General features: G+C 26.5%; 1 protein-coding gene across 4 annotated transcripts in view; it reads right to left on the reverse strand.

The window, feature by feature from the left end:
• Nucleotides 1–27,850, reverse strand: part of LOC110281924 (uncharacterized) — a 163,454-nt gene that overhangs the window by 103,246 nt on the left and 32,358 nt on the right. Inside the window, exon 1 of one of the 4 annotated variants that reach the window (XM_087167996.1) lies at nt 22,990–23,190. The exons of 1 other annotated variant lie outside the window; for it this stretch is intronic. The gene's annotated coding sequence lies outside the window, so the exon portion shown is untranslated. Of the gene's footprint in view, nt 1–5,573; nt 5,629–22,989; nt 23,191–27,850 lie in introns of those variants that run through there. 2 more of the 4 variants (XM_087167997.1, XM_087167999.1) reach the window with 2 other exon arrangements.

The raw sequence follows: 27,850 nt of genomic DNA on the forward strand, positions 1-27,850 counted from the left end.
CCACCATTTTTAGTGTTGTAGTAAACTAAAGACATTTTTAAGTACAGAACTGTAGTTATTTTGCAAAAAAAAAACGATATAAAATTGGCAAAATAACATTTGTTTGAAAGATTGGTGCAAATATATTACTTAAAATATGCTTGCTTTATAAACGAAATGTGTTTTGCTATGAAGCCATAAAATGATTCTAATGCACATGAGAATGCCTGTTTTCAGCAAAAAAGAATTGATTAACTAAATAAATAAAATTATAAAAGGGAAAACGTAAATAAAAATTGTGACTACATGTACTGTAAAAAAATTAGTATACCTCAACACCTAAAATGGTGGCAACTATACACAAAAAATTTTTGCAGATTGGATTTATGCAGTTCTTTTATCGTAAAAAAGGTCCTTTAATCTTTAAAAATTAAGTTTTTATTAAATGTGAAGTTACCAGTTAACTTCACATTTATTATATGATATTTACCTGCTGATTTATTCTATGATATTTACCTGTCAAATTACTAACTAAGTAATGAAAATAATTTTAATAAATTTAAAGTTTTAGTGCCTTTTTTGGTGTCAAATAGATGCCCAACTTTGAATGTCTTGGGCCGTTGTCTTTTTTGAAAACCCAACTAATTTAAAATGATACTAACATTGATTCAACAATAAATGCTGATTATTTATAACCACATTATATATTTAATAATAAACTAATAATCAGTGATATTTATCCACATTCTTTTAAATTTGCAGTGAAATAGCTGGGAGGCATTGCCAAATTCGCAACTCACTGAATATGACTTATCTAACTGATATCAGAAAAAAAAATAATAAAAGAACTTTAAAATGCAAGCACTGAACTCAAAAACAAGCATTATCTTTTGCTGTCAAGCAGAAAAATGGATAAATATAAACGGGAATTGAAGTGATTTTCTGAATCGTGGAACATATCAAAAAGAAATTATATTTGAGATAAGAGTGTGAACTTTTAAAAAAGTTTTAATATTATTTTTTACACATAAACAATTACTTTTATTTGAATATATTCTTGATAGTTATACCATCATGTATTTAAAATGCGACTTTAATATATATTTTGTTCAAATTATTTATTTTAATAGACTTATTTATTATACTTATAACATACTAAGTAAAATATATAAGTATAAAAAAATTATACCTAAATATTTTACTTAAATTCGGAAATAATTAAAAATGTTTAAGTAGGAAAAATTCCAGTAATTTAATATTTTTTTTACGAACGTTAGTGAGAAAAACTAAGATTAAATAAGCCAGAATCTGGTGATGGTATTTTAGAATTTTTAAAGAAAGTAAACAGAAGTGATTCAGATCTTTTTAATTTCTAACTATTGTTTCATAAAAATTATTAAAATATTTTAAACATACTTTACTGTCCAGAAATTCACATGAACCTCTTAATGCAATTAAAATCCAGTATTTGACGTATTAGTTAATGAATGAATAACATATTTCTATGGCTTATTTATTTATTTATTTGTTTTGAGAGATCAAATATATAAAAATAAACATTTTGTCTGTATACTAGAAATACCAGCTAAATTTTAGAAAGTGACGTATATAATACTAAAATTAAACATTATTAAAATAATGTTTATAAGGAGAATATAATAACTAAATAAATTGTTTAAAAAAACACGAATGAAACTCAGAATTTAAAAGTATTACATAAATTTAAATTATAAAAATTGGTATTTCAAAAAATTATCCTTCTTCTATTACTTACATTAGCTCATGGTTTTTATATGAACGTAAGTTATTTATGTTAGTGTATAGTTTGTTTTAAACTCGAAAATTAGTTATTTTCTATTGAATTTGATTCCTATAGAAATATCATTGAATAGAAATAAAAATAGAAATATTACTAAGATTAAAAGTAATCTCTATTCCTTATATAATTGTACGTTATTTCTCCAAATAATACATCACAAATTTAAAAACAATAATTAAAATTGAAATTGCATTAACACGCATAATTCATTTAAACACATAGGATTATCTGTAAAGTTATTAACAAAGATACAAACATGTTGATCTTAAATATACTTTTATTATTTCCAACATTGTTCAGCAATGATTATAAAGATTTTAAGCACGTAAAAAGACAGAATTAAAACTTCTTCTTTTTCTGTTGGGTAATAGACCGCTCAAACCAGTAGCTTTATCACTAATGTGACAGTTATGTAGGTAGAAATCCTGATATAAGAGGTTTGCTAAAGAATTAATTTCATTATCCTCGAATTTCGGCGCCTACTCTTATCGTTATTACATAAGAGAGTGAAATGAAAATAGAATGAGTTGAAGTTTATAGTATTTTTTAAAAAATCAAAAATGAATTACTTTTCTTGAATTTGATTAATATAAAATAATCAATAAATAGAAATTATTAAAACTATAAGTAACACCTACTAAGTGTACAGTTATTTCGCTAAATAGTGTAAATAACTTTATACATCACATATGTGAAAACAATAATTAAAATTGATATTGCAATGCTAATAATTCATTTAAACACATTAGATTATTTATGAAGCTATTAAAAAAGATACAACATGTTGATCTTTCATTATTTTCAACATATTGCGACATTTATTATAAAGATTTCAAGCACGTAAAAAGACAGTAAGTAAAACTTATTTTAAAAAAGTTGAGTAGTAGACCACTCAAACCAGTGAGTTAACACAGTTGCGTAGTTAGGAATCCTGATATAAGATGTATAGTATCAATAGAATTAATTTATTTATTCTCGAATTTCGACGCCTATTCTTATCTTTATTTCATAAGAGAGTGAAATAAAATGGAATGAGTAGTTGAATCTAAATGAAGTTCGCTTTATTTTGAAAATCAATATTAAATTTTATAATTTTTGGTAACATTGGTATTAAACACTTTTATAATACCCTTAATACAATGTACTTGTACTTAGTCGATTTATGTACTATCAAAACAGACAAGTATAATTTTTCACTAATTCAAAATAATCATTAAAATATCAAAATTCCTTTATTAATATTTTTTGCTCTATCTTATCTCAGTTTTTTATTAAAGGATTTTATTTTATAACCGTCGTTGAACAGCTGACCCAGATTTATGGGTTTACGACTACTAATGTTCAACTCCGTAGCCTTGTAATTTTGAAACCAATCCAGAAGACAAGAAAACTCCTGGATCAAGTATTGGGAGAAATTTGCCTTCGTTGGGGGACTTTTTGATGGAGCTAACCCGCATTTACGTTACATGGAGAGGAAGACCACGAGAACCACCCATGGTTAGCCTGACGGCAGGGGGACTCTAACCCATGATCCCGTCTACCACTGAGGATATTTCACGTCAGCACTGTGGTCGATGCAAGCCGCATGCAGAATTCGTAACGACTGGGATTCGAACCCGGTTCGCCTCATTGGAAGGCGAGAGCTCTATCTCCTGAGTTATCCTTATTGTTAATTATCTAAAATTCAAAAAGATCACTAATGTGACAGTTATGTAGGTGGAAATCCTAATATAAGAGGTCTGCTATCAAAAGAATTAATTTCGTTATCATCATTCATTTCACATTCATTTTAATGTAATCATAATTAGAAAATGTCCTTCACTAAAAAAATGTAATTTCAAACACATATCAAATGGTTTTAAATGCAATGCCTTAAAAATTTTCTATTACTATACTCGAAACAAAATTATAAGTTTAGCAAACAAAGATGAAACAACAAATCTATATGAATTAGTACAGTTATAAATATGCTCCCTTTAACAGAATTAATATCTTGCTTTACTTTTTAAATATTTTCACATTATAATTTTTTAACTTATTTTAGTTCCATTTTCAATCAAATTCAAACAAAAAACTCGGCATTATAATCCAAACTATAATAAATAAAATAAAAAACACTGCTGAAGAATTTTGAAATTCTCTAACTGTTAAACGCTAACCTTTATAAGGTTAAATAATAATAACTTGCATAAGTTTTTAATTATAATAATTAGAAGGAAGGCATTAAATTCATTCATATATTGTTTGTTTTGTTTGCTCGAATTGTTTTTTAAATAACTATAAATGTGGAGCTAAAGCAATTAAACTTCTGAGGACCCAATTCTGAGTTGATCAATGTCCTATCAATGTTTAACTCCGTAGCCTTGTATTTCTGAACCCAAAGCAGAAAAAAAAGGATCTCCTGACTGAAGTAATGGGAGAAATTTACTTTCGTGGAGGACTTTTTAAGAGGTAAACAACGAAACCCTCCCACTGTTAGTCTGATGGCAAGGGGATTTTATTTTATATTATAACCGCTGTTTACCAGCCCCCCCCCCCAATTCAGGATTTGTGATTACCAATGCTCAACTCAGTGACCTTGTAATTTTAAACCTAATCCAGAGGACAAGGGAACTCCTAGATCAAGTATTGGGAGAAATTTGCTTTCTTGGAAAACTTTTTGAGAGGAAACCTCCTACGATTAGCCTAACAGTAAGAGGACTCTAATCCGTGATCCGTCAACCAGAGGATATTTTACGTCAGCACTGTGGTCGGTGCGGGCCGGGAGTGACATTTGTATTGATCAGCCATGACTTGGATTTGAACCCGGTTCAATTCATTAGGAGGCGATTGCTCTATCTCTTGAGCCCCAGCAGCTAAATTCATATTTTTTTAAAAATAAAAAACAAAAAATAAAAAAATTTGAAGTTCAATATCAATAGAGTACGCAAGTGACACAAAAATAACATTGTTTCTTAAAATATCTTTATAAAAATTAGTACGTGTTTCTCTAAGAAAAAAATATTACTGAAACATTAAAAGCATTTTTCGCATCCTATAAGTAGTGTTTCAAAAGTGTAGTTTTGCGTGGTAAAGGTTTACATACATTATCCGTTTATTATTATGTATTAAATGCTCAATAAACTCTAATCTATTAAATTTATCAACTTTACCGTGAATCTTTTTCCTTTAGAATCGAACTCTTTTTTCCAAAATCGAATATTTTCAATAACTTAAGTTAATTGTATCACTTTTTCAATTACATCCTTAAAATTATAGAATATTGCATAAAATATTGTTTTGGTGTTTTAGAATTTAATTTAAGCTTCAAACCAGTAAAATTACCATATTATTGTTTTACTCAACTGTCATTATACACTTAAACATAAAATTACTGTTCACAAATATAATAGTCGACATAGCTAAAATAATATTGCTGATTTTTACATTTACGAAAGTGTCTATGCACTCTTTAATATATAAACTTTGCATATGCGATTCAGGCTTACTCAAAAGAAAATTTAACGCAATTGTCATGCAAAGAAATTTAATAAAAATGTGTGTTAGTGTGTTTCAAAATATAATATAAAAATAAACTAGATAAAATGACAGTCTGCGTTCCTTGCGTTTGATTCACACTTTACAAATATAGAAATGGTTAAGTTTTATAACACGAGACAACGCATATGTGACATGATTTAAGTCCCGAAATGCATAAATGTCAACATTTTTCACTTTTTTATCCAAAGATTCATATTGAAATCCAACAGTAAAGAAATTCATTGTCTTTTTTTACCAAACATCAGACAAGGTTTATTCGACAAGATTCCCATAAATAACCTTTTGATGCTTGTACCTAAACAGAAAACATTTTTATAATTTTTATAGCTTTGAATACGAAGTCGGATGAAAAAAATAATTTGAATATATATATATATATATATATATATATATATATATATATATATATATATATATATATATATATATATATATATATATATATATATATATATATATATATATATATATATATATATATATATATATATATATATATATATATATATATATATATATATATATATATATATATATATATATATATATATAAATACAAGAAAACACTAAGAAAGTTAAGAAAAACAATAAGTTTCATTTATTGCGCTTAAGCTGCAAGTAAACAGCACTCATTAGATAAGTTCAAAATGAAGAATAAAACAAAGAAAAATTATAGACATATGAAAAAAAGGGGGGTGGGAAATAATAAGTAAAAAAAATAACAAACAACATTTTATTTTTAAAAAAAAATAAATAAATAAAAAATAAATGATCTTTTTTATTTGTTGTTATTTTATTAAAAAAAATTTTGAGTGCTCCTCACACTATTGTATTAATATATTTTGCTTTGGCTTTATTGATACAATATCAGAAAGCACTCTGTTTTGCGAATATAATCATGTGGGCTGAAGAAAAGATTATATCTCTTTTTTTTCGGCTTTTCTTCCGGTTCTTATTAACATTTAAATTTTTTTTTATTTTCTTTCTTTTATTTTTTAAATAAAATGTTGTTTGTTATTTTTTTTACTTATTATTTCCCACCCCCCTTTTTTTCATATGTCTATAATTTTTCTTTGTTTTATTCTTCATTTTGAACTTATATATATATATATATATATATATATATATATATATATATATATATATATATATATATATATATATATATATATATATATATATATATATATATATATATATATATATATATATATATATATATATATATATATATATATATATATATATATATATATATATATATATATATATATATATATATATATATATATATATATATATATATATATATACCGTGATTCTCACATATCAATTGTATTAAGATTTGTAGTGTTAAAAATAGAATAACATTGACCTTTTTACTGCTGCTACATTTTTTTTCAAATTTTTCAATTTGTAAGAATTTTTTTTTCAGCATTGACGTAAATTCAGAGCAAAACTGAACGAAGAAAAACCTTTATTTAATCACAATGAATTATAAGAATTTAAATTAATTCTTATTTCAAGTTAAATTTGTAATGTTCCTAAGTAAGACTCAAATTTCTTAATTTTTTACTAAATACAAAATTTAAATACGAAGCTTAATTTCAAATTAAATGGTTTTTCAAATATTTAAAATACTAGTCATGTCAAATCTTTAAAATATTTGTTATTTCAAATATTTAAAAGATTAGTTATGCATAAATCTAATAAAGTTCATAGCCCAAATATTACTGTACCAGAATGTCAGACATATTTTACATTTATAATTTATAGGTTTGAGCAAAACAGTTGCTGATGATAATCCTAAATACAGTGCGCTCACAGTTAAAACAGTTAACGCATTAAATGCTACTTTTAATAGTTACAACTAGTACAAAGCGAGGCGAAATTAAAAGGAAATATAATTGGTTATATTTATTTAAAATTCATCCTACCATCCTATCTGTAGTTCCTTCTGAATTAACGGCTTTTATAAATTACTAAGCTTTTCGATTTTTAATCTAATTCATCCCAACAAGTTCTTGACAAACAATTTTCTTTTCATTAATCATAATGCTATAATTTGCATTTAACATTCGTCCTAGAGAAGTTATTTTTAAAATTTTGCATTTTATCATTTAACTTACATTGCTATGAACATCAGACCAACAACAATTTGGCCTACGATTACGTACACAAAATATTGAAATAGTCGCTACAAAATATTGAAATAATACTTCTTTTAATAGTTACAATTAGTACAAAGCGAGACGAAATTAATAGGAAATATAATTGGTTACATTTATTTAAAATTCATCCTACCATCCTATCTGTATTTCCTTCTGAATTAACGGCTTTTAAAAATTACTGAGCTTTTCGATTTTTAATCGAATTCATCCCAACAAGTTCTTAACAAACTGACAAACAAGCTTCTTTTTATCAATCATAATGCTATAATTTACATTTAGCCTTCTTCCTAGAGAAATTATTTTTAAAATTCTGCATTTTATCATTTAACTTACATTGCTTACATTAACTTACATTGCTAGCATCAGACCAACAGCAATTTAACTTACATTGCTTACATTAACTTACATTGCTAGCATCAGACCAACAACAATTTGGCCTGCGATTACGTACACAAAATATTGAAACAGTCGCTAAAAATTCATTATACGAAACACAAAAAGCGACTGCATTCAAATAAAATATCTCGTTTGCACGCCAATTGGCCCACTCTAATTGTCTCTATTATACCATAAATACTCGTGGAGGATCTTTCCCCTTCACCGGATGTGAAAAAAATGCCGCGACTCACGATGGCCAGAAGAAAATGCTAACAATTTATTTATTCTAAAGTTCAAATAGTCATTTGAGATATCACCCTCCATTACACACAGAGGTGTGGTGTCAGTATTAATGAGGCTTACACGATCAAAAGAAACCGAGAATTTGCCCATTGTATTCTAATATCTATACGTGAGAGCTCTGGACGCGAGTTTGGTCAGTAAGATTTTAAACTGTTTTAGTTATGCGCGTAACCTTCTTCGACAGCTCGTCTTTTGAGAGGATTTCATTCAACCTTCTGAACAGTATGAAAGCTCTACTCAAGACTGGAAAAAGTTAATGCTAAAACCGATTAAAAATTTTAGTTTTGACTTAATTAAGGACAAAGCCGGGTGGAAGTTGTGAGGTGGCTGCTGTCTCTTTCGAAATAATGAACTTGTAAACTGTTCATAGATCATTGTCAACGCACCTTGGATATTTTTCAAATCACAAAAAAATAATTTTTAATTACAGTTATGAAATTTATCAATGAAAAAAAATGTTTGCCTCATTGAATATAAAAACTATTACATCATATTATTACAAAGAAGTAATTTTGTATCTCAAATCACATTTTTAAAAAAATCAATCTAATAAATACTAAGAAGCATGTGTTTTTAATGATTTTCTTTAAAATAAAAACTATGATAAACTAATAAAACTTTTGCACATTTGATTTATGTTACATTTGAAAGATTAAAGGTATACTTAAATTGCTAAACTATCTAAGAATTTGACACTCCATATTTCATAAAACATATTATTTTTTTAAAAGTTTACATGAATTGAAAATTTTGAAAAATGAACATCAGTTCGCATTAAGGCAAAAATATGAAAGTAAAAACCGTTAATAACAATAAAATTTATATTATAAAAACTATTAAATTATTAAAATTAAAAATTATATTAACATTTTTAGATAACACATTGCATTCGCGAAAAGAATTCTTGAAAATGTACACTGTAAGAATATGGAATTTTTAAAAAAAATTGTTTTGTTTAAAAATATGTATATTCACTGCAAAAATTGAATACTAAATTTCACGAAACTTTCTTCGTTTTTGGCGAAACCATTTCCTGGTATGTGATCCGAGTAAAAATTTCGGCAGAGTGACGAAATCATCACTTCTTCGAGGAAACGAATTTCGAATGAAATATTCATTTTTTTTCCTAAATAAAAACTTGTGGCTGCTAACATTTCAAGTACTCATTTTATCGTGAACACCATATAGGTGGATCAATGTCGCTCAAACAAAAGAAGAAAGACAGAGAGATAAATCATACCCATGCCCTGAGTGGGTTTCGAACCCGGTATCTTCTTGATACGAAACCAACTCCTTGACCACTATACACGCAACTCGGCTTTTTCGTCATTTTATTTTTGATCGTCTAATCTTCATAACAGTTAACAATCTCCCACAATGGACTACAATAAGGTTCCGTAATTGAGGAAACATTTTCATCATATATTTGAGAATTCGCTTTTCGTATGATTTCATGATGAAATAATACTCAAAATTCAACATAATGAAAATAAAAACTCAAAATTACTAAAAAATAAAAATTATTTCTGTATTGCCTTTTATAGTAGAGTATGTTCGTGCATTTTTAAAGCTGTAAAAATTTCTGTATTTAGTTAGAAAGGTTTCTCAATGTTTTATTTTTACAACCATAATAAATAAATAAAAAGGAAGAAGTATTCAGATCTGATATGCAAAATAAAGAATGTTGTTTTTCAAAAATATCTATGCATATGTAGGAAATGCGTTTGTATTAAAAATAATAATAAAAATCAGAGAGAGAGAGAGAGAGAGAGTGAAGCCGAAGTGAAAATAGGCATGGATCAAAAAAAGAAGGCGTTGCCCTGGGTATAGAAGTACAAGGCCAAACAGAAAAAAACATACAAGTTTTTTATATATATATTTTCGTTTAAATCTAACTTCAGAGCAAATCAGCATGCTCCAGTGAAGGCAAGTGAGCGCGTGGGTGTTAACTCAGGTAGATTAAGCAACATTGATGAATTTTGATCGTTTTTTGAATGGCGCCAAAAGTGACGTAATTCTGTGCATTTAAAAGTAAAAGCATCAGTTTGCTATAAAAGTTTTTTTGTAACATTTTTTACACGAATTTTCTATAAAAAAAAAACTTAATCAAGAAATTTAATTAAAAGAACTTAATCGAGAAATTGAACTTAATTAAGAAATACCTCAGTGATTATTTATTTAAATATAAGGATGTACTCTAACCAAATAATCAATTTAAAAATATATAATAATTTTTAAAAAAATGTGAAATTTGCGTTCAAATAATTTGAACAAAATATGAATATAACCAACCTATTTGCAAAATCTGCTAGTTGTACATTGAAATATGGGGAAACTGGATAAAAACAAAATCACAAAGCGCGTCGACAGGGAACTCTTTAAAAAATAAAAGTCTATCAAGGTAGTTTAATCATAAAATTTAAATACTTTTACAAAAATACGTTTGTATTGAAACTAGGTAAACAAGTTTCGATGAAACATTTAACACATTTTTATTCAAAAATGCAGAAGTGAACTGATAGAATTTTCATTTTTAAATTACTGTAAAATAACCGGCAGCAGTCTGTCCATCCATTTAACTGTAAGCACAATTTAACCTTGACTGTTTTGAAACCGTTTTCAAATAGTGTTGTTAAAAAACAATGAATACAAAGATATACGGTTTTCTTACCATTTACAGCTATCATGGTTTCAAAACCGTAAAAGAGAAATTTAACTGGATATTAGGACTAGGTTTTTCATTACTTAGTGGGCATTAAGGTTTGGTTTTAGTTGAGTTATGTTTTATCAAATAAACCATGGAATGTGGTGTTTAATTAGTTTATCTGGTTGTTTCACCTATCGTAAGAGAAGGAAAATATTAGGCATTTTTGTCTTAATCAGTTTTTTGGTGGAGCAATCTATACGTGAATGAGAATATCGTATTTTAATAGTAAAGGGTCACAAATCGGGAAATGCAGAACACTAGAAACTCTTCATATGTTGAATTAAAATTAGGAGAATTGCGTTGTCTACTCCGGGACTCGAACCCCCGTTCTGTCATGAGATTGATAGATCAGCCCTCTTAGCTATAATATGTACCTTCAAGGAACTAAGTGGCTTCTTTAAGTGCGCTAAATTTCTAGTTGCTTAACCGAACTAGGTTAAAGCAGTTAATAAAAGGTTTTTCTCACAGTTGTCAGTAATACCATCTTATTTATCGTTATTTAACTGTTCTGTTTATATATGGAAAAAAAACATTAAAATAAATTGTTATTTTACCATTTTTCCCGAGAAATTTCAAACAGTGTGCACTGTCCGTCAATCACGTGATGACACCTCAAACTAACTGATAGCAACTACAACTGAAAATTCATTTCATGATTGCCAGACTGTATATGAAAATGAACATTTAATTTGCAGTATCTCAATTTATAACATTAAATTAACGCAGCGTTCAACATAGCGTCTGAATGATAAAAAGTTTAAAAACACAATTATCAAATAATGGTAGAAATTTCACGCAAAAAAGTATATATACGTCTGTCAAAAATAAATCATTCATAAGACATTACGTATCATCAAAAACGTATTAATGCAAAACATCAGTTATTGATACGTATGCAAAACATATAAAGTTACAAAGTGTAAAATAATAGACTGATATTGGGAATCAACATATTAATAGTGGTGTGCTACTTATATGATGGAAACATTGAAACGGGAATTATATAACCACAAAATTATTAATGAATGTATTTTAACTAAGCTTTAAACAACATAAAAATGTAAAACTTAAAACACAAAAAAAATTATAAAGAAAATGTGATTTAAAATTATAAACAATTTTCTGAGGAAAACCACTTAGTTTGCGGTATTTAAAGAGTAACATTGTATACTGACATTGTATAAAACATCCAAAAAAAAGAAAGAAGGAAAGAAAAGAATATTAAACTATCAAACAAGATACATCAAATTACAGTAGCTCAATGGTATGCATAATGGCACCTATAATTTAATGCATAACTGATAGTTTATAATTGTAACCTAACGATATCATTAAATAAAAAAACAAATTGTATACATTGAACTGATGAATGGAATTATATGATGTTATCTGAAAAAATAAAAAATTTATTGCTATCTGAAAAGATTTTAAGAAAAATCTAAGAAACAGAAAAATTTTTTATAACTGACTACTTTTCCTTACCATCTCCGCACGGTGAAAAAAATTCAGGTTAAAATTATCGTACTGGTCTTGTAATGGCATTTCTGGTAAAAAAAATTTGATTAATAAAAAAAACTATATACAATTTAAACCATTCATTTGGTAATTGTTTCATTCATATGGTAACGGTTTACCAGAAATTATGGTTTTCAAAATTATAGCTCCTACGGCCACACATTAAGTTAAAAATACAAACCGAAAAGTAAACTTCTCTGAATAAATGGTTTTTGAGCCATGAGGTATCGTGATAAAATTACTAAATTTTGCCAAATATATCAAATTTCATCATTTATTATAATATCATGCTTTATTGCTAATTTTGCCAAACTCAATACCGAAGTGCCTCTGTTAAATTTACCAAACTCTTTAGTGTTCCCATAAAGCAAAAACGTGTAAATTTCAGTTTTGACCATATTTTTCTTTTCTAAATATGGTAAAGCACTAAAAATATGTTTGTACTTTATATGAAAAACAATAAATTTAATATAAAAATGGTTCTAAAAAATATTAATAGCTTTATTTCCTATAAGGCTTGTTGCGAAGCTAATATTTTTTCAACGCGTCGAAGGAAAATTTACATTTTTTTTGAAGTGGAGAATTTTTTATTTCAAAAAATTATTAATATTACTTTTAATCTTTAACTGTATTTTCGCTAAAATAAGTATTCTTGTTTAACAAGTTTATCTCGTTAGTATTTTAACAATTTTGAGTAAAAATAAATAATAAATTAATATTTAAACGTCAATAAATATAATTCAAAAGAGAATAGTCGATGAGTTCAAATGCAGATGAGAAACATTTCAAACAAACATAATTATCATTAACTGTCACTTCATAACCTCTTCAAAATGATGGTAATAATAAAAGCCTTTTTTATAACCGAAAAAAAAGGTTGTAGAATATTTTTTTACACGTGTCCTCGTTTAAAATTCAAACATATATGTGTAGTGATATTCTTTGCAAGGAAAAAAAATTCAAAGTTGCATAAAGTAGAATTAGTATGAAGATCATAAACAGTCTATCTATTCAAAACCTGGAATATAGGTCAAATACAATATTAACTATGCAAATCTTCGACGTTAACACAAATACAGATAGAACAATTGGAAAGGTTTTTAAAAGTAAGCAAATTTTTTCGGCCAAAGTATCTTCTTGAATTCAAAGATTGCAAGTTGCTTCAAAGAAACAATACAGAAGAGAGGCAAGGTCAACTGATGTCAAATTCTGCTGAAAAGGTTTTATCCAATTTTTGTATAATCCGTGATAAGCCTTGTTATGAGAACCTTTGCGTTGAATCATATCCTGTAAGTCATATTGGGTTTTCACCTGTTCTTGAAATGAATTTGAGGCATGGACCAGAATTTTGATTACAAAGCTTCCTTCCTTTTTTGCTCTTGTAACAACAGGTAGATTGACTCGTTTAAGCACGTGTAAACAGTTCCATTTTAGACGAAGATCAGATCATAAAATAATAGTTTTTCATAGTATTCTTTAACCTTTTGAATCCTAATATAGAAATTGAATTTTTTTTTCTTCTCATTACTATTCAGGCACGCTTATTTAAAAGTTTTACGTAGACTCTAAGAAAAAACAGCTGCATGTTGAAGTACAATATCAGTTTCTGGAAACCTAGCATATGAGACAAATTGGCTTAAACCTAAATAAGGTGTAAAATTGTTCCGTGTTTCTGAGAAAGTTGAACTAAATTATCATGTAGTAAAATTTAAGAAGCACGATAGTATGATTCAACCAAGCTTCTTAGTAAGGTTAGATAAAACTAAGAACAATATTAAGTTTAAAACGCTACAAAATTTACATTAGTACAAATAACAATATTCAAACATATTTTAAACAAACTGCTTTGTTTATTTTTTTTTTTTTAAGGCAAACTAAACAAAAATTATTTTTGTGCAATGAAAATCACAATTTTTCTATTCCTGTCACTGTGGAATTACTTTACAGTAAAAATTGTAATGAAATAAAATAACCTATGTATGATACCCAAGTGTTCCGGTTTTCAACAATCATTTTTTTAAAATTCCGTTTATAGATTCTTAAGTGAATATTTTTTCCATAAAAAAATCCTTTTTTAATATAATATCTATGAGAGCTAATGAAAAAATCACAAATATACACATTTATTTATGATAATTTTTTCCATATATATTTCTGTTTTTTATTTTGCAAGACCTTTCAAATGAGACAAAGTTTTAAGGTGCCTTGTAAAATATTGCAATTGAATATTTATGTCAATTAACTCCTTCAGAATCGTGATCACGCGATTCCTCCAGCATTGCCCACGGTGTCATATATTAAGCGAATTGTTCTGACTCTAGCTATCCAAAGTCACAAGGACTTGATCTCAATTCAGTAGTCTCGTGTAACTTTCGTATACGTGATAAAGAGTACGCATGAGTACTCTTTAGTACGTATAAACTGGGAGTGATTTTATACTCTTTCTTCTTCCGCTAGTTCTGAAGGAGTTAATACTTTTAGTTCCGTTGTTTTTGCTATCTTCATATCCTGAGTTGTGGTGGCTCAAGGGATAGAGCACTCACTTCCTAATAGGGTACTCGGGTTCAAATCCCAGCGACGGCTGGACGGTCCAAATTCCGCACACGGCTCATACCGACCACTGTGCTGAAGTAAAATATCCTCAGTGGTAGACGGATCATGGGTTAGAGTCTCCTTGCCGTTAGTCTAACCGTGGGAGGTTCTGCTGGTTTTCCACTCTATGTAACGCAAGTCTGAGTAAGTTGCATCAAAAAGTCCTCCACGAAGGCAAAATTCTCCCATTACTTGATCTAGGAGTTCCCTTGTTTTCTGGATTGGGTTCAAGACTACAAGGCTATGGAGTTGAATATTGGTAGTCGTGAACTCAAAAATAGGATCGACTGGTCGACTACGGTCATAATTATAATTATCTTCACATCCTAAAATTACCATTTGATATCCAAGCATTACCAAACAATTTTAATTGCGTTCATGTCATTATTTAAAGAGTAAATTCAAACATTTAAACAAGAACTAAATTAAATAATCAAAAAAGGGAAATAATTAAACGTTAAAAATTGAGGTTTTTCAAAAGACTGCTTTTAACAGTTTCAAAGTTAGCGCGATAATTCAAATCTTAATAATTGAACTTAGCTTTTAGTTTAATAAGATAAACATAAACGCTTTAATAATACATAAATTAAATTCAATCAGCCGTTCCAATTCTTACATTCCCATGTAGTTGCTTAATTTCAAAAAGTGCTGCAGAAAATAAATCCAACTTCATTGGAAAAGCTTTCCAACATTTCACTGTGTGTAACAAAATTGAGTAATCCGAGCATCCCCGCCTCAAAGGCATTTAAAAATAAGATACCCAATAAGGAAGTTGCATTTTAAACAAAAACATTAGTAATATTTCACATTTTAACCTTCAAGTTTCAATTCCAAAGAGTGCTAATTACGAAATACAACCGTTATCGATACAAATGTCTCTTTCCAGATGAAATTGTGACCCAACGAGCGCCACAGGTAGTCACTGCTGAACAGCGACGGTTACGATCTTTCATAAGCAAACCTCACAAGTTGGTCCCAGATATTAAAAGTTTACGAAGAGGGTAAGAAGGTAAAAACAGTTATAGCTGTATCCGTGGCCGTTGATGCGTGCTGAGTTGTTTAGTTGCTTCTATCTCTCTTTTCTCACAAACGAGACTTGTTAGGCATTGGTGCGTATCGCTTTGTTGAAGGGTTGTTGGCGCGAATACCGATGGTTGGCATCGATAAAAGCTCTTCAGAGACATGCTCTAAGTTTTTTTTTATTTATTATTATTATAGTTATTGAAGATTGAAGGCATTATTTAAGTGATTCAATAAATTGTTTGTTTGTAACAATTTCTCTATCATGCGGAGCTTGTCACAGTTCTAACAATGCTATAGTTCATCTTCCTGCAAGGCTATTGAACATTTATCTGGATTAGAGTCCTAGTCAACGTGTTAGAATCATTAATAATTTGCAATGAATTGTGTCAGTGGAATGCAGTGATAAAGATAATGGGATTTCAAATGTCCACTTTTTTATTTATAGTCAAGCAGTTATCTAATTAACAGCAAGGCATATAAAAGTGAAATGGGACCAATGGACATTAAAGGGTTATATGGCCAGTAATTACAGTTGGTTTTCAGAAAAAATAAAAGATTTTTAACGAATTTGTGGATTTTAAAACTGACAACAGAAATAAATTGCGAATGTTAATATCTTCCCACAATGTTAATTTTCACACTTTTCAGAAGCTACCTAAACTTTTTAATTTGGTGGTTAATTTGATGATCTTATCAGCTCGTAGACATTCATTAGTTGGCATTATTTTATTAAGATTTTCCGATTTCTTAGATATAACATGAGAAAAAAAAATGAATGGTTATAACTACCAATATAAGGTAAAATTTTCCGTTTTTCTGGCTTCATGTGAGCACCAAAAATGTGGTTAATTTGTACCGAAGCACTTCGGTATTGAATTTTGTAAAATAAAAATAAAATAAAGTTTTGTGATGTGAAATAAAATTTGGTAATTTTATCATGATAGATTAAGGCACGACAAAAAAATTATTTAATCGCTTAAATTTGCTTTTCAGTTTCGTATTTTTTACTAATCGTGAGTAAATAAGAGCTGTACCTTTGTAAACTCGAATTGCTGGTAAACCGTTACCACATAAATTAAAAAATTACTCAATAAATGGTTTAAATACCGTATATTTTGATTCTATTCACCAGAAAACTGATTTTTTTTCTTCCTTCTTTTTTTTGTCATTACTATACAGTACGGTAATTTTACCAGATATTTTTTCGTATAGAAGAAAAGAATGCTTTCTACTTATTTAAAATATGGAATTATCATCTGTTTATTATTAATATTTTCTTTAAATTCAATAAATTTGTAAAAAGAAGCATAAATTAATGTAAAAAAAGGTTTTATTTCTTGAAGTTTGAATGCTTTATGAAAAATTAAGGATTTGATTGAATTTTATGCTAATAATAGATCGTTGAAGATAATTGTTTTCAACGAAGGATAAAATAATAATAAATACTATTATTTTATAACAAATTCTGTAATTTATTTGACAATATTATGTATAGTGACTTGTATAATGAAATATTATGTAATTTATTAACATAAACGGTTTCAATTACATGATTTATGTCATGACGACAAATACTTTAAGTCAAAAAGCTATGTTTTACTAGCTTTATCGAATTTATTTGTATTAAAAAGGAAAATAATTATTAAAAAGGAAAGAAGTATTAGGAAGACCAAAAACTTAAGAATAACGTTTGTTTATTTGGATTATTTCCATCTCAGGTACCAAACTTAAATACAAATTAAGCAAGAGAAAAAATTCTTCCTTGCTAGTAATGAAATTGCTAGTAGTTGCATGGTGATGAATTTATGATTTCATTTTCTTAAATTAATTTTAAAATAAATTAAAAAATGTTGAGTATTTTATCAAATTTAAAATATTACGGCAGAAAAATTTAAAAAATGAATAACAATTTAACCAGCTATTGCGCATAAATTTATTGCCGCGAAAATTAACGTGAAGTATTATAAATTATTTTAACACAGTAATATAAAAAGGCGACAAGAGTTTCTATTAGAAGGTGAAAAAGTAATTTTTTTACATAAAAAAGGAGTATGTGGAGTTTTAAATAGCTAATTATAAATAAATACTATGATGAATATTAAAAAGAGTTACTAAAACTATGAAACTTTGTTATTAAATAAAAAAGTTAAATGAAATCTGTGAACCTAAAAAAATTCTAATTAAATTACATTCTTTTGGTTTTTAAATACACCAGAATAAGAAATGTCTCTTTTTAAGGGAGAAAGGTTCTGGTCAGTGGTGTGTCTCGTATTAAGAGGTATAAACTGTACATAGAAACTATTTATATAAGTATGGATATAAATGAAGCGGCTAAAGTTTGAATGTTCTTACGAAAAAAAAAATGAAATAAAATTCACTTAATTACAGTCAATAATTAACTGCTCTTAAATAACTTTAAAAAATATGAGAAAAAGTGTCTAACATTTTCAACCTCGAAATTATGTATTTTCAAATTGTAAAAGGAAAAATTCAAAGAAATTAATTCAGCTCCCAAATAAATTATTTTCCATTAATTAGTTATAAACCATAATTATTACGTTTTTCTTTTGCAGGTCTTTATACTTCAAGCATTCCTTAAATTCTTTTGAATATGATTTTTATTTACAATTTTACAGATTAAATTTAGTTAAATGTGCTTCAGTGTACAATTGTCATTTATTTTTTTCAATTTTACAAAAAGTTCTATTAATTGCAAATTATAAATTACAAATATTAAATATAACAATAGTTCATTAGGTTTTGGCATAAAACATTAAAAAACATTTTATACGAGATATTATAACAATTATACGCTCGCAGAATTTGCGCTATTCGTTTCCTATTTATGCGAAATTTTATCTTGAAATAATTATTATAATCTTTTTAAGTAGCAAAAAGTCGGCAAAAGCATGTGAAAATTTTCAAATTGAACTACTTATTTTTTTGAATATTTAGATAAGTAGTAAAGGTAAATATTTTTATTCACAAGAAACTTGATGTCAGTAAAAAATCCATCTCTCATCTTTGCTTCGCTGCTTTTAATAGTTAAATGACGCTTCTAGCTTATCCCCATAGTAACCTGAACTAAAATATTTAAGATAAAATGATTTGATAGTTTTCTTTAGTTTCATAATCCTTAATAAACGAGTTGTAAGGGGAATATGTAATACATAGCATGTTATTTTTCCGAATTAGTGTCTTTGATTTTTAGCCAAATGATCAAATTATGTGATCAACTTAACTTAATGTGAACATCAACGTAATGTAATTTAAATATATGCATTAATTAAAAATAAGTAAATAGTCAAGCAATACAATAAAAAAATAGTCAAATGATTAATAAAAACAAAGAGAGAAAAGAGAAGAATAGAATTTTTGTAAAGTATTATCAATAAATTTAATATTTTATAAAATGCTTTTCTTATATCATTTTTAATAATAGTTCGCATCAAGTATTATAATTAACTAATTTACACCATTATTTAATTATATTTTTTTTAAAAAAAAGATTTCATTGGTGTTTTTTTTTTTAGTTTAATAGACCTCAAGTCTATTTATTACTCTATATTACACATATGAATCTTCCCGCAATTATATTTTTAAGTTATATTTTGTTTTATTTAACTTATTTAGGTTCTCTAAATTCGTACTTTTGTGATCCCCTTCAATTTATCCAAGAAATTTGCAAGAACACATATTTAAAATCGATTTTTTTTTAAACGGTAAGGATTAATTAGTTGGTTCTATTTATACCTGTTTTCTTAATCCCTTTTGAAAGATACCCTATAAAATAATATATATATAAATATATATATATATATATATTATAAAATAATATATATATAAATATATATATATATATATATATATATATATATATATATATATATATATATATATATATATATATATATATATATATATATATATATATATATATATATATATATATATATATATAGTTTGAATATCATACATAAATACAACTTTTAACTCTAATTTTCCATGGCTTCCGGATTTGGCTAAAAATACTGATATTTCAAACAAAGCTGAATACAATTTTAAGAAATGGAAAAATAAATGGGAATTTACAATAAGGCTTAGTTGAATTTTAGAAATAGTTAAATTTTATATATTTGCTATGAAATAGTATGCAATTATTTGCAAAATTAAAATAATAAGTGCCGCAAACAAAACCAGTACTATAGAAACACATGCGTTAAGCAACTCACATAAGCATGAAAAAGAATAAATCAACGCGAAAGGGTTATTATTACTGTACTCTATCTGATAACTTTAACATTTATAGGTTTATAGAGAAAAATATGACAAATTTTATGGATTCTGAGGAAGCTTGTCCGCACACCTTTAAGAAAGCAAACACAATCAAGTTTTGCTTAGAATGAATCATATTTCATTTGAAGAAATAGTTGCATTGTATCGCAACAATAATTTATAAATTCAATAGTAAGCTGAGAGTAAGAGACAACCTTGATATTTTTCTACTAACCTTACAACATAGTTTAACATATGACTTAAAATGGTCAATTTTGTATTAATAACCCACATATTGCTATTTCATTTTAAAAATGATAGCCTTTGCTTGAAATTAGTGAAATAAATATATTATGTGCAGTAGTACTGAGCTATAAAGTAGATTTCAACTATGGCAGTAATGAAATATTATATCCAGTTTTGTCTCACAGTTAGAGTGTAGATAGTAAACTACTTAATAATGAGTCGGAGTGAAATAATAAAGCGTTTCTTCCAATAAGACATCAGAAATTTGATTTTAAATATAAACTATATGTTACGTGTTGAACTACAGAAAAAAAATCAATATATGATCGATATATGAACATATATACTTTATAGATTTATATAAGTGAGACCACTTTTGAGAAAACCACTTCAACACTGAGCCATGATACGGAGCAAAATTTATGTAAGTACTGTGCAATCAAGTCTGTGAAGTACAATTACAATTTTGCACCAGATTAGGGATGCAAACAGTTTAACTGTAAGTACGGTTCAACATACTAAACAATTCTAACAGTGAAGAATAAATATAGACAAGACGCCTTTGCAGAAACAAAAATCCTTTTAGAAATATTTTAATCCCGATATTCTCACAACATTTGACAATAACAGTATCATTATCGACATTTCCTTCATTATATCACTAAAATTCATACAATAGCTAATGATAATTCTTCTGTTAAACGCCAAAAATGAAAATATTTTAAGACTTTAAAAGTGAAAAAATGAAAAAAATTATGTCAAAAACAATTGTATGAATTACGGACCTTAAAAGGGATTATAAGATCTAATACGAACCATAAAACGACTTAATTTGTTATTGTCAATTATTTAATTTCTCAGACGTCGGTTATTTAGAATTTGTTTTCTTTAGAATCATGAATCTATGAATCAATTACACGGTTAATTTCTTTCCACGAATAGGACTTTTGATCTACCTTTAAGTTATCAATTAGATAAAACAAACTAAGGAAATGTATATCCCCCTCTTTGTCTAGTTTATTTTCATAATAGTATGAAAATAATGTTTATTCAGAGGCCGTATCTCACAGTTGATATTTGTACAGCCTACATTCTTAGTTTGGAAAATGAAACTCAAAAGGTGTTGTATAAACAGGATTTCAAGAAAATTTCAAATATGTGCTGGTAAATTAAAAACCTGAAGTTAGGTTAAGAATGTGAAGTTTTACTTGATAGTGCTTAACTGATAAATAAATGAAACAAAATCTCGTATTGTTATGAAAATTAAGAAACAAAAATATATAGATATTAACCATTAGTCATTACTGGATTAATTTCAAAAAAGAAAAAAAATATTTATTTATAGAGATTGTTTACAATAAATAATAAAACGAATATGCCGTTTTTAAAATTTTATAAGCTTTATGTACTTTAAATATTTTGCCTATATTTTAATCCCGCACATATTTAAACTACTATTATATTGACCAACGCACAAATAGGTACTTACGCGCGCAATTATGATTAAAAATTAAATACAGTATTTAAGCAAACATTTGTAATAAATGGAATGGGCAAAAAAAAATTAAAAAAATCAATACATTGTTTATTTATGAAAATTATGTTTTCTTTTCTGTGAAAATTAACTGAAGTATAAAATAACATTCTAAGAAATTTAATATGTATTAAGCGATTACATATCTTAACATCTTAACATCCTTTTATGAAATTCAAGCAAACTATTTATAAAGAAATAATAAATATATATCAAATAAATGCAAGCTATTTATAATAATAAATATTATTAAAAAGAGCATTTATTACTTAATAAAAAATTTTTAAAAGATGGTGGAATGAACTGATATAATTTATTTATAACAGTACTTTTCATTTACTTGGGAAATTATGTTTCATAATTGAATATGTTTTGAATTGAATTATGAATTATGGGAAATTATGTTTTGAATTGAATTATGTTTTATAATTGAAATATATAGCTTTCAACGATTTTAGCATAAATTAAGATAAAATAATTACATATTTATAAATGAAATGTTATGCAATAAAAAAAGTTTTCTTCACTGGAAACAATAAACGAAATTTAAATAGCAATTCGTTTTAGTTTCAAATCGACACAGCAGCTTTTAAATATTCACGTTTCAAAACACAATTCGCAAATTTAAATGAATGCTTAACAACTTCATTTATGATCAGCATCATTTATGATTAACATCATTTATGACCAGGGAAGAAAATGCTGTTTTTTTTTTTCCTAAGCAAAAGAATAACGAACTAAATTAGTTCTTTTCACCGCTTAATCACTGAACAACACTTCAAAAAGAGTTCGTTTCAGTTTCAAATCTAACCGATTAATCCTCCAAAGTTCAGGAAACACCTGAGACGGAGATTCGAATATTGTTTGATCTCTTAAGACAATGAGAAAGATTCTAAAATTAACTTACCTTAATACAGAAAACGTCTGCGTTTATGTAATATCACAACCGTTTGCCGTTGAAGTTCAGAACTGACTGGTCGAGAGAAAACTTCTAGTTGAAGCCCACCTGCTGTACAACAGTAATACCGGCAACGTCTGTCACATTCCCTCTCCCCTCTACCTGCATTTCCTTTCCTCTCTCTCTCACCCACCCTCTACTATCTCGACCTCATACCTCAACACCGCTTTTTATTTCTATTTGTTTATGTTTTTCATTCAATTTTTTTTTCTCTCTTTCGTATCTTTGTATTCTATGGTATCAGTATTCTATAGTATTTGAAAGTGTTCTATAATTGCTTTTTTTCCGCTATGATATATTTTAAATAACAAAATAGTTTATAAGGGAATTAAATAATTTAAAAGCAGTTAAAATTCATTAAAAAAAATTTTTTTAGGAAATTAAATTAAAGGTAGAACTAGAGGCATTTAAAAATTCAATTTGTTGAATATCATGTCTAACATCATTTTTTAATTATAAAAGAATAATATTTCAAGGGTAGTAAAACTAAACTTGTTTTTTGAGAAAGCTTTTCCATATTTTTTTCTTCATTTGAGTATAGAGGAAAAATTATCTATTTTCAACCATTTTGATTCAAGTTACATAGTAAGATTGATTTCTATCTTTAGTAATGAACTTATCTTGATATTATTTCTATTTTTTGTTAAATAACATAACTCATAATTTTACAAAAGAAAAAAAAAATTACAAATGATTCAAACTGATTTCCAGAATAAATAAAATCTCAAGGAAAACAAATGAGATTATAGTGTTAAAGTGATTCGTCTTCATACTTAATATTTTCTTTATTGAGACTTTTAATGCTAGTTAAAATTAAAAAAATTAGTTAAAAGTTAATTAAATTTTAAAATGATTAATAAAATTAATAATTTTAATAATAATTAATAATTTTATTATATTATTAATAAAATTAAGTTATTAAAATTAGCTAGTTAAAATTTCGAAAACAATTTTGAAGTGTATAATGTGAAATAATCTTCTTCAATGACAATTCATCGAACTATTTGTTACGATGCAGTGGTAGAAAAAATAATTTGGTCAAATTTTAAACCGAATAATTTTATCTAAGCGTATTACGAACTCATTTTAGAAGATGTTGTGCTCTCTCTGTTTCAAGAGCTCTTTGGAAACAAAAAATATGGATCCCAACAAGATTCGGCTCAGAACTATTTTCATATAAAGGTATTCACATTAAAGCACTCAATAATCTACATTTTCCATACTTTTTTTTCAAAAAATTGTTCACTTTATTCCTCAGACATGAATCCAATTTAATGCTCCATAAAGTCCATTGTGAAGACAGGGGTTTGTGATAAATTTAATAAGATTTTGACATCTCTAAAGAAATTTTAAAAACAAATGGAGCAAAGAATTGAATGAAAGATTAATTAGTAAGCTGCGGCCTTTAGCTGAAAATTTTGTGCCAAATTCACAACTCTGAGCAAAAAACTAATGTCGTCACTTAATAAGTTTCAGGTAGTAATGTTCTCATGTTTTTTAAGAGCATTAATATTTTGAAAAGAATTAAAGCTATTGTTTATTATTATGTATTTTTGTGATTCATTTTATTGAATTTCCTATATAAAAAGAAATAAATATGTTAAAACAAATAAATGTTTTTTTAAAAACTAAATTAACATTATCATTTAAATTAATATTCAAAAAATAAGATTAATTGATTATTAAAACTGCTTGTTTAAATTATTAATTGATTATTGATTATTTTTGATTAATTAATTTAATATTTAAAAAATAAGTGAAATAAATAAGATTTTTGATTATCAATTTGCAATCAATCCAAAAATCAATTTTTGAATTGATAATTTTAACTAATCCGTTTAGTTCCGTCAAATTTGAAAGAAAAAAATAAAATTGCTTTCTTAGAAATATTTCCTCTTCTCTCAATAAAAAAATATGACTAAAATCATTATAATCTAAATAAAAAGAAAGTATGACAAAGCAAACATTATAAGATTAAAAAGAAGAGGAAAAATAATTGCGGGAGGTAAAAGTCATCATCGATAAAACAAAACCAACCAATCCAAATAGAATAATAAAAAATACTACTCATACTTGAATGTTTTTGAAAGAGACTAAACCTATATCGTGTTTAAACTATCTTAAAAAAAAAAAAAAGATAACACTTAAACACCTACTTTGATAATATAAATCCTCCACAAATTGCGAGAAGAGTTCTTATCCTAAGTAAGCATTCCAGAGATAAAAAGGAGACACTTTACTTTTTTAAATAAATAATGTAGATACAGATAAATAATTTTGTAGAAAAAAAACTAAACATTTCATTTATATGTAATAGATAAATCCAAAATTTTAAAACTTAATGGGTACACTGTGTCATTTCTGTGTTCCTATACACTGTGACATATTCCGGATCAAATTACGATATAAAGTATCGAAACTTCGGATGTATCATTCGTAAAATCCACTTTTACCGTAAAATATTGTTCTGTGATTTTTACTGCGATATTTATTTAATTAGAGGGATTCAGGTATTTTATAGTAATAATTACTGTAAAAATCACAGTCTATCATATTTTGTTATTCGTATTTTAAGTCGGGAATTGAGTGATACGTACGGGTATTTCATGAACTTTAAATTACGATTCATAAACAAAGAAAAAACTCTTAGATAGAACGTGGTTTTCCTATGTCATAATTACCAAAGTCATAGTTTTCAAACTCGTTAGTTATTATAATGATATATTTAAAGCAAATAAATGAGTTGTTATAATAATCGATTCATAAGTTAATTTTTTTTTTTATATATTTAGTGTTGGGAAAAAATTAAGTATAAAAAATCTTACAGGTTCAATATTTGCATAAGCTTAATGTTTTGTCATCGATTCTCACGATTATTAAGAATTCTTAAACTTCCTTTATAAATCTTTGATAATTAATAATAAAACCGACACCTCGAGATGACGTGGTGATTTAAAATCGCTTCTACCTCTAACATCATAATCTTATTATCGAATAGTAATGAATGAGTAATTTACGAATGTATGTTTTTACTGTACGAACTCCATGTTTTAATTGTATACATCTGCACAAAACTGAAATATAGCTAAGATTGAGTGTGAGAAACGTCTGATGGGGAAAAAAAGTAACCTTTTAAGAATAGATAAGATACCTAAAATATTTTTAAAAAGCGAAGTGACTTTAATTTGTGACTTATCGTTACATATACATTTGAGCGATATCGATAAAGTTGAAATTATTTGTGATTAAAAATATATCAATTACCTTGTAAATTGTACTAAATAATTTCTGTCGCTTAATCTCAGTGCTGATTTTAATTAAAATAGTAATTCAAATAGGAGAATGTGAACACTAAAAAAAAATGGGGGCGTGATAGAGAATCTCTACGAATTTAATGGAATCTCCGATGTAAACAGAATATCTTTTGATAAATAGACTTTTTTCTTTTGCTTTAGTGAGTGATGAAGTAAATTACGAACTTATTTTATATATTTTTTAGCATTCAAGTTACGAACTTGAACTATTTTTTAATAAAGCTACTTTTGTGAACTGTGAAAAAAATGCTTATTGTAAAAATCGGAACTATTAGAAAATTAAGCAACTGCTTATAAAATATCAGCACTTTTGAGTTACTTTGCAACTTTTTATATAGAACTGAAAAACTTTTTTAAGCTAGTAAGTAGTGTTCAAAACTATTTAATAAATATTTCTTCAAAATTAGGTTTAAATTTTTGCAAACTAATAAATAGATGTTGTTAAATAACATCATTCAAAGTTCGTAGATTCCTATGTTTAAGTATACTCAAAAGTTGCTTTATTTGAACAATATAAAAGTATTTGAACAATATTTAGACCTTTAGTGACTATGGAATTAAAATTGAAAAAATAATTGAAAAGTGTATACAAGTTCCTGTTGTGATTATATGGGAATCAAATAGTCACACCTCAAGTTAAAATTCAAAAAATGATTGAAAACTGTATACAAGTTCCAGTTGTGATTAGGTGGGAATTTAATAGTCCCACTTTCAGTCAAAATTCAAAAAATAATTGAAAACTGTATACAAGTTCCAGTTGTATTTATATAGGAATCAAATAGTCATGCTTCAAGTAAAAATTCAAGAATTCATTGAAAACTGTATACGAGTTCCAGTTGTGATTATATGGGAATTTAATAGTCACACTTTTCATCAAAATTTAAAAAATAATTGAAAACTGTATACGAGTTCCAGTTGTGATTGATTATATGGGAATCAAATAGTTACACCTCCAGTCATTTATAAAACTTAGAAAGCACTATAATTCAAATCTGTATTAATTTATCAAATAATACTCCAAAACAGTGAAATTTTGCCAAAAAGTACTCCAAAAGGAAAGAAAACTTTTTTTCAAAAAAATAAGTTCTTATTGAATTACTTTACAAGTAGACAGCAAATAATTTGTCTCATCTCTTGTTTCGATAGTAAATATTAAAACACAAAAAAAACGAATAACTAAAAATAATAACTAATTCTTTAAAAATAAATGAAACTCATGTAACTAAAAGCTTAAGGATTTAACAAGTTGTTTCAAATCATTTTTACGATATTAAGTTTAAAAATTATAATTCTGTATCATCTGTATTGACAGCTGATTTTTATTATCGGAATACAGCCAATGTCCATTCAGTATTGTAAAATAAATTTTAAACCTTTATAAGGAAAAGCAACATATATTTTTGAGTATTATGATACTTTGTCTTTTTTCTTTTCTTATTTTCATCATAAAAATATAGAAACCATACTATCTGACACAAAATCTGTAAATAGAAACG

This window comes from Parasteatoda tepidariorum, chromosome 7 (assembly GCF_982258835.1).
Source record: "Parasteatoda tepidariorum strain Cologne lab strain chromosome 7, Ptep-v5.0, whole genome shotgun sequence".
Classification (NCBI taxonomy): domain Eukaryota; kingdom Metazoa; phylum Arthropoda; class Arachnida; order Araneae; family Theridiidae; genus Parasteatoda; species Parasteatoda tepidariorum.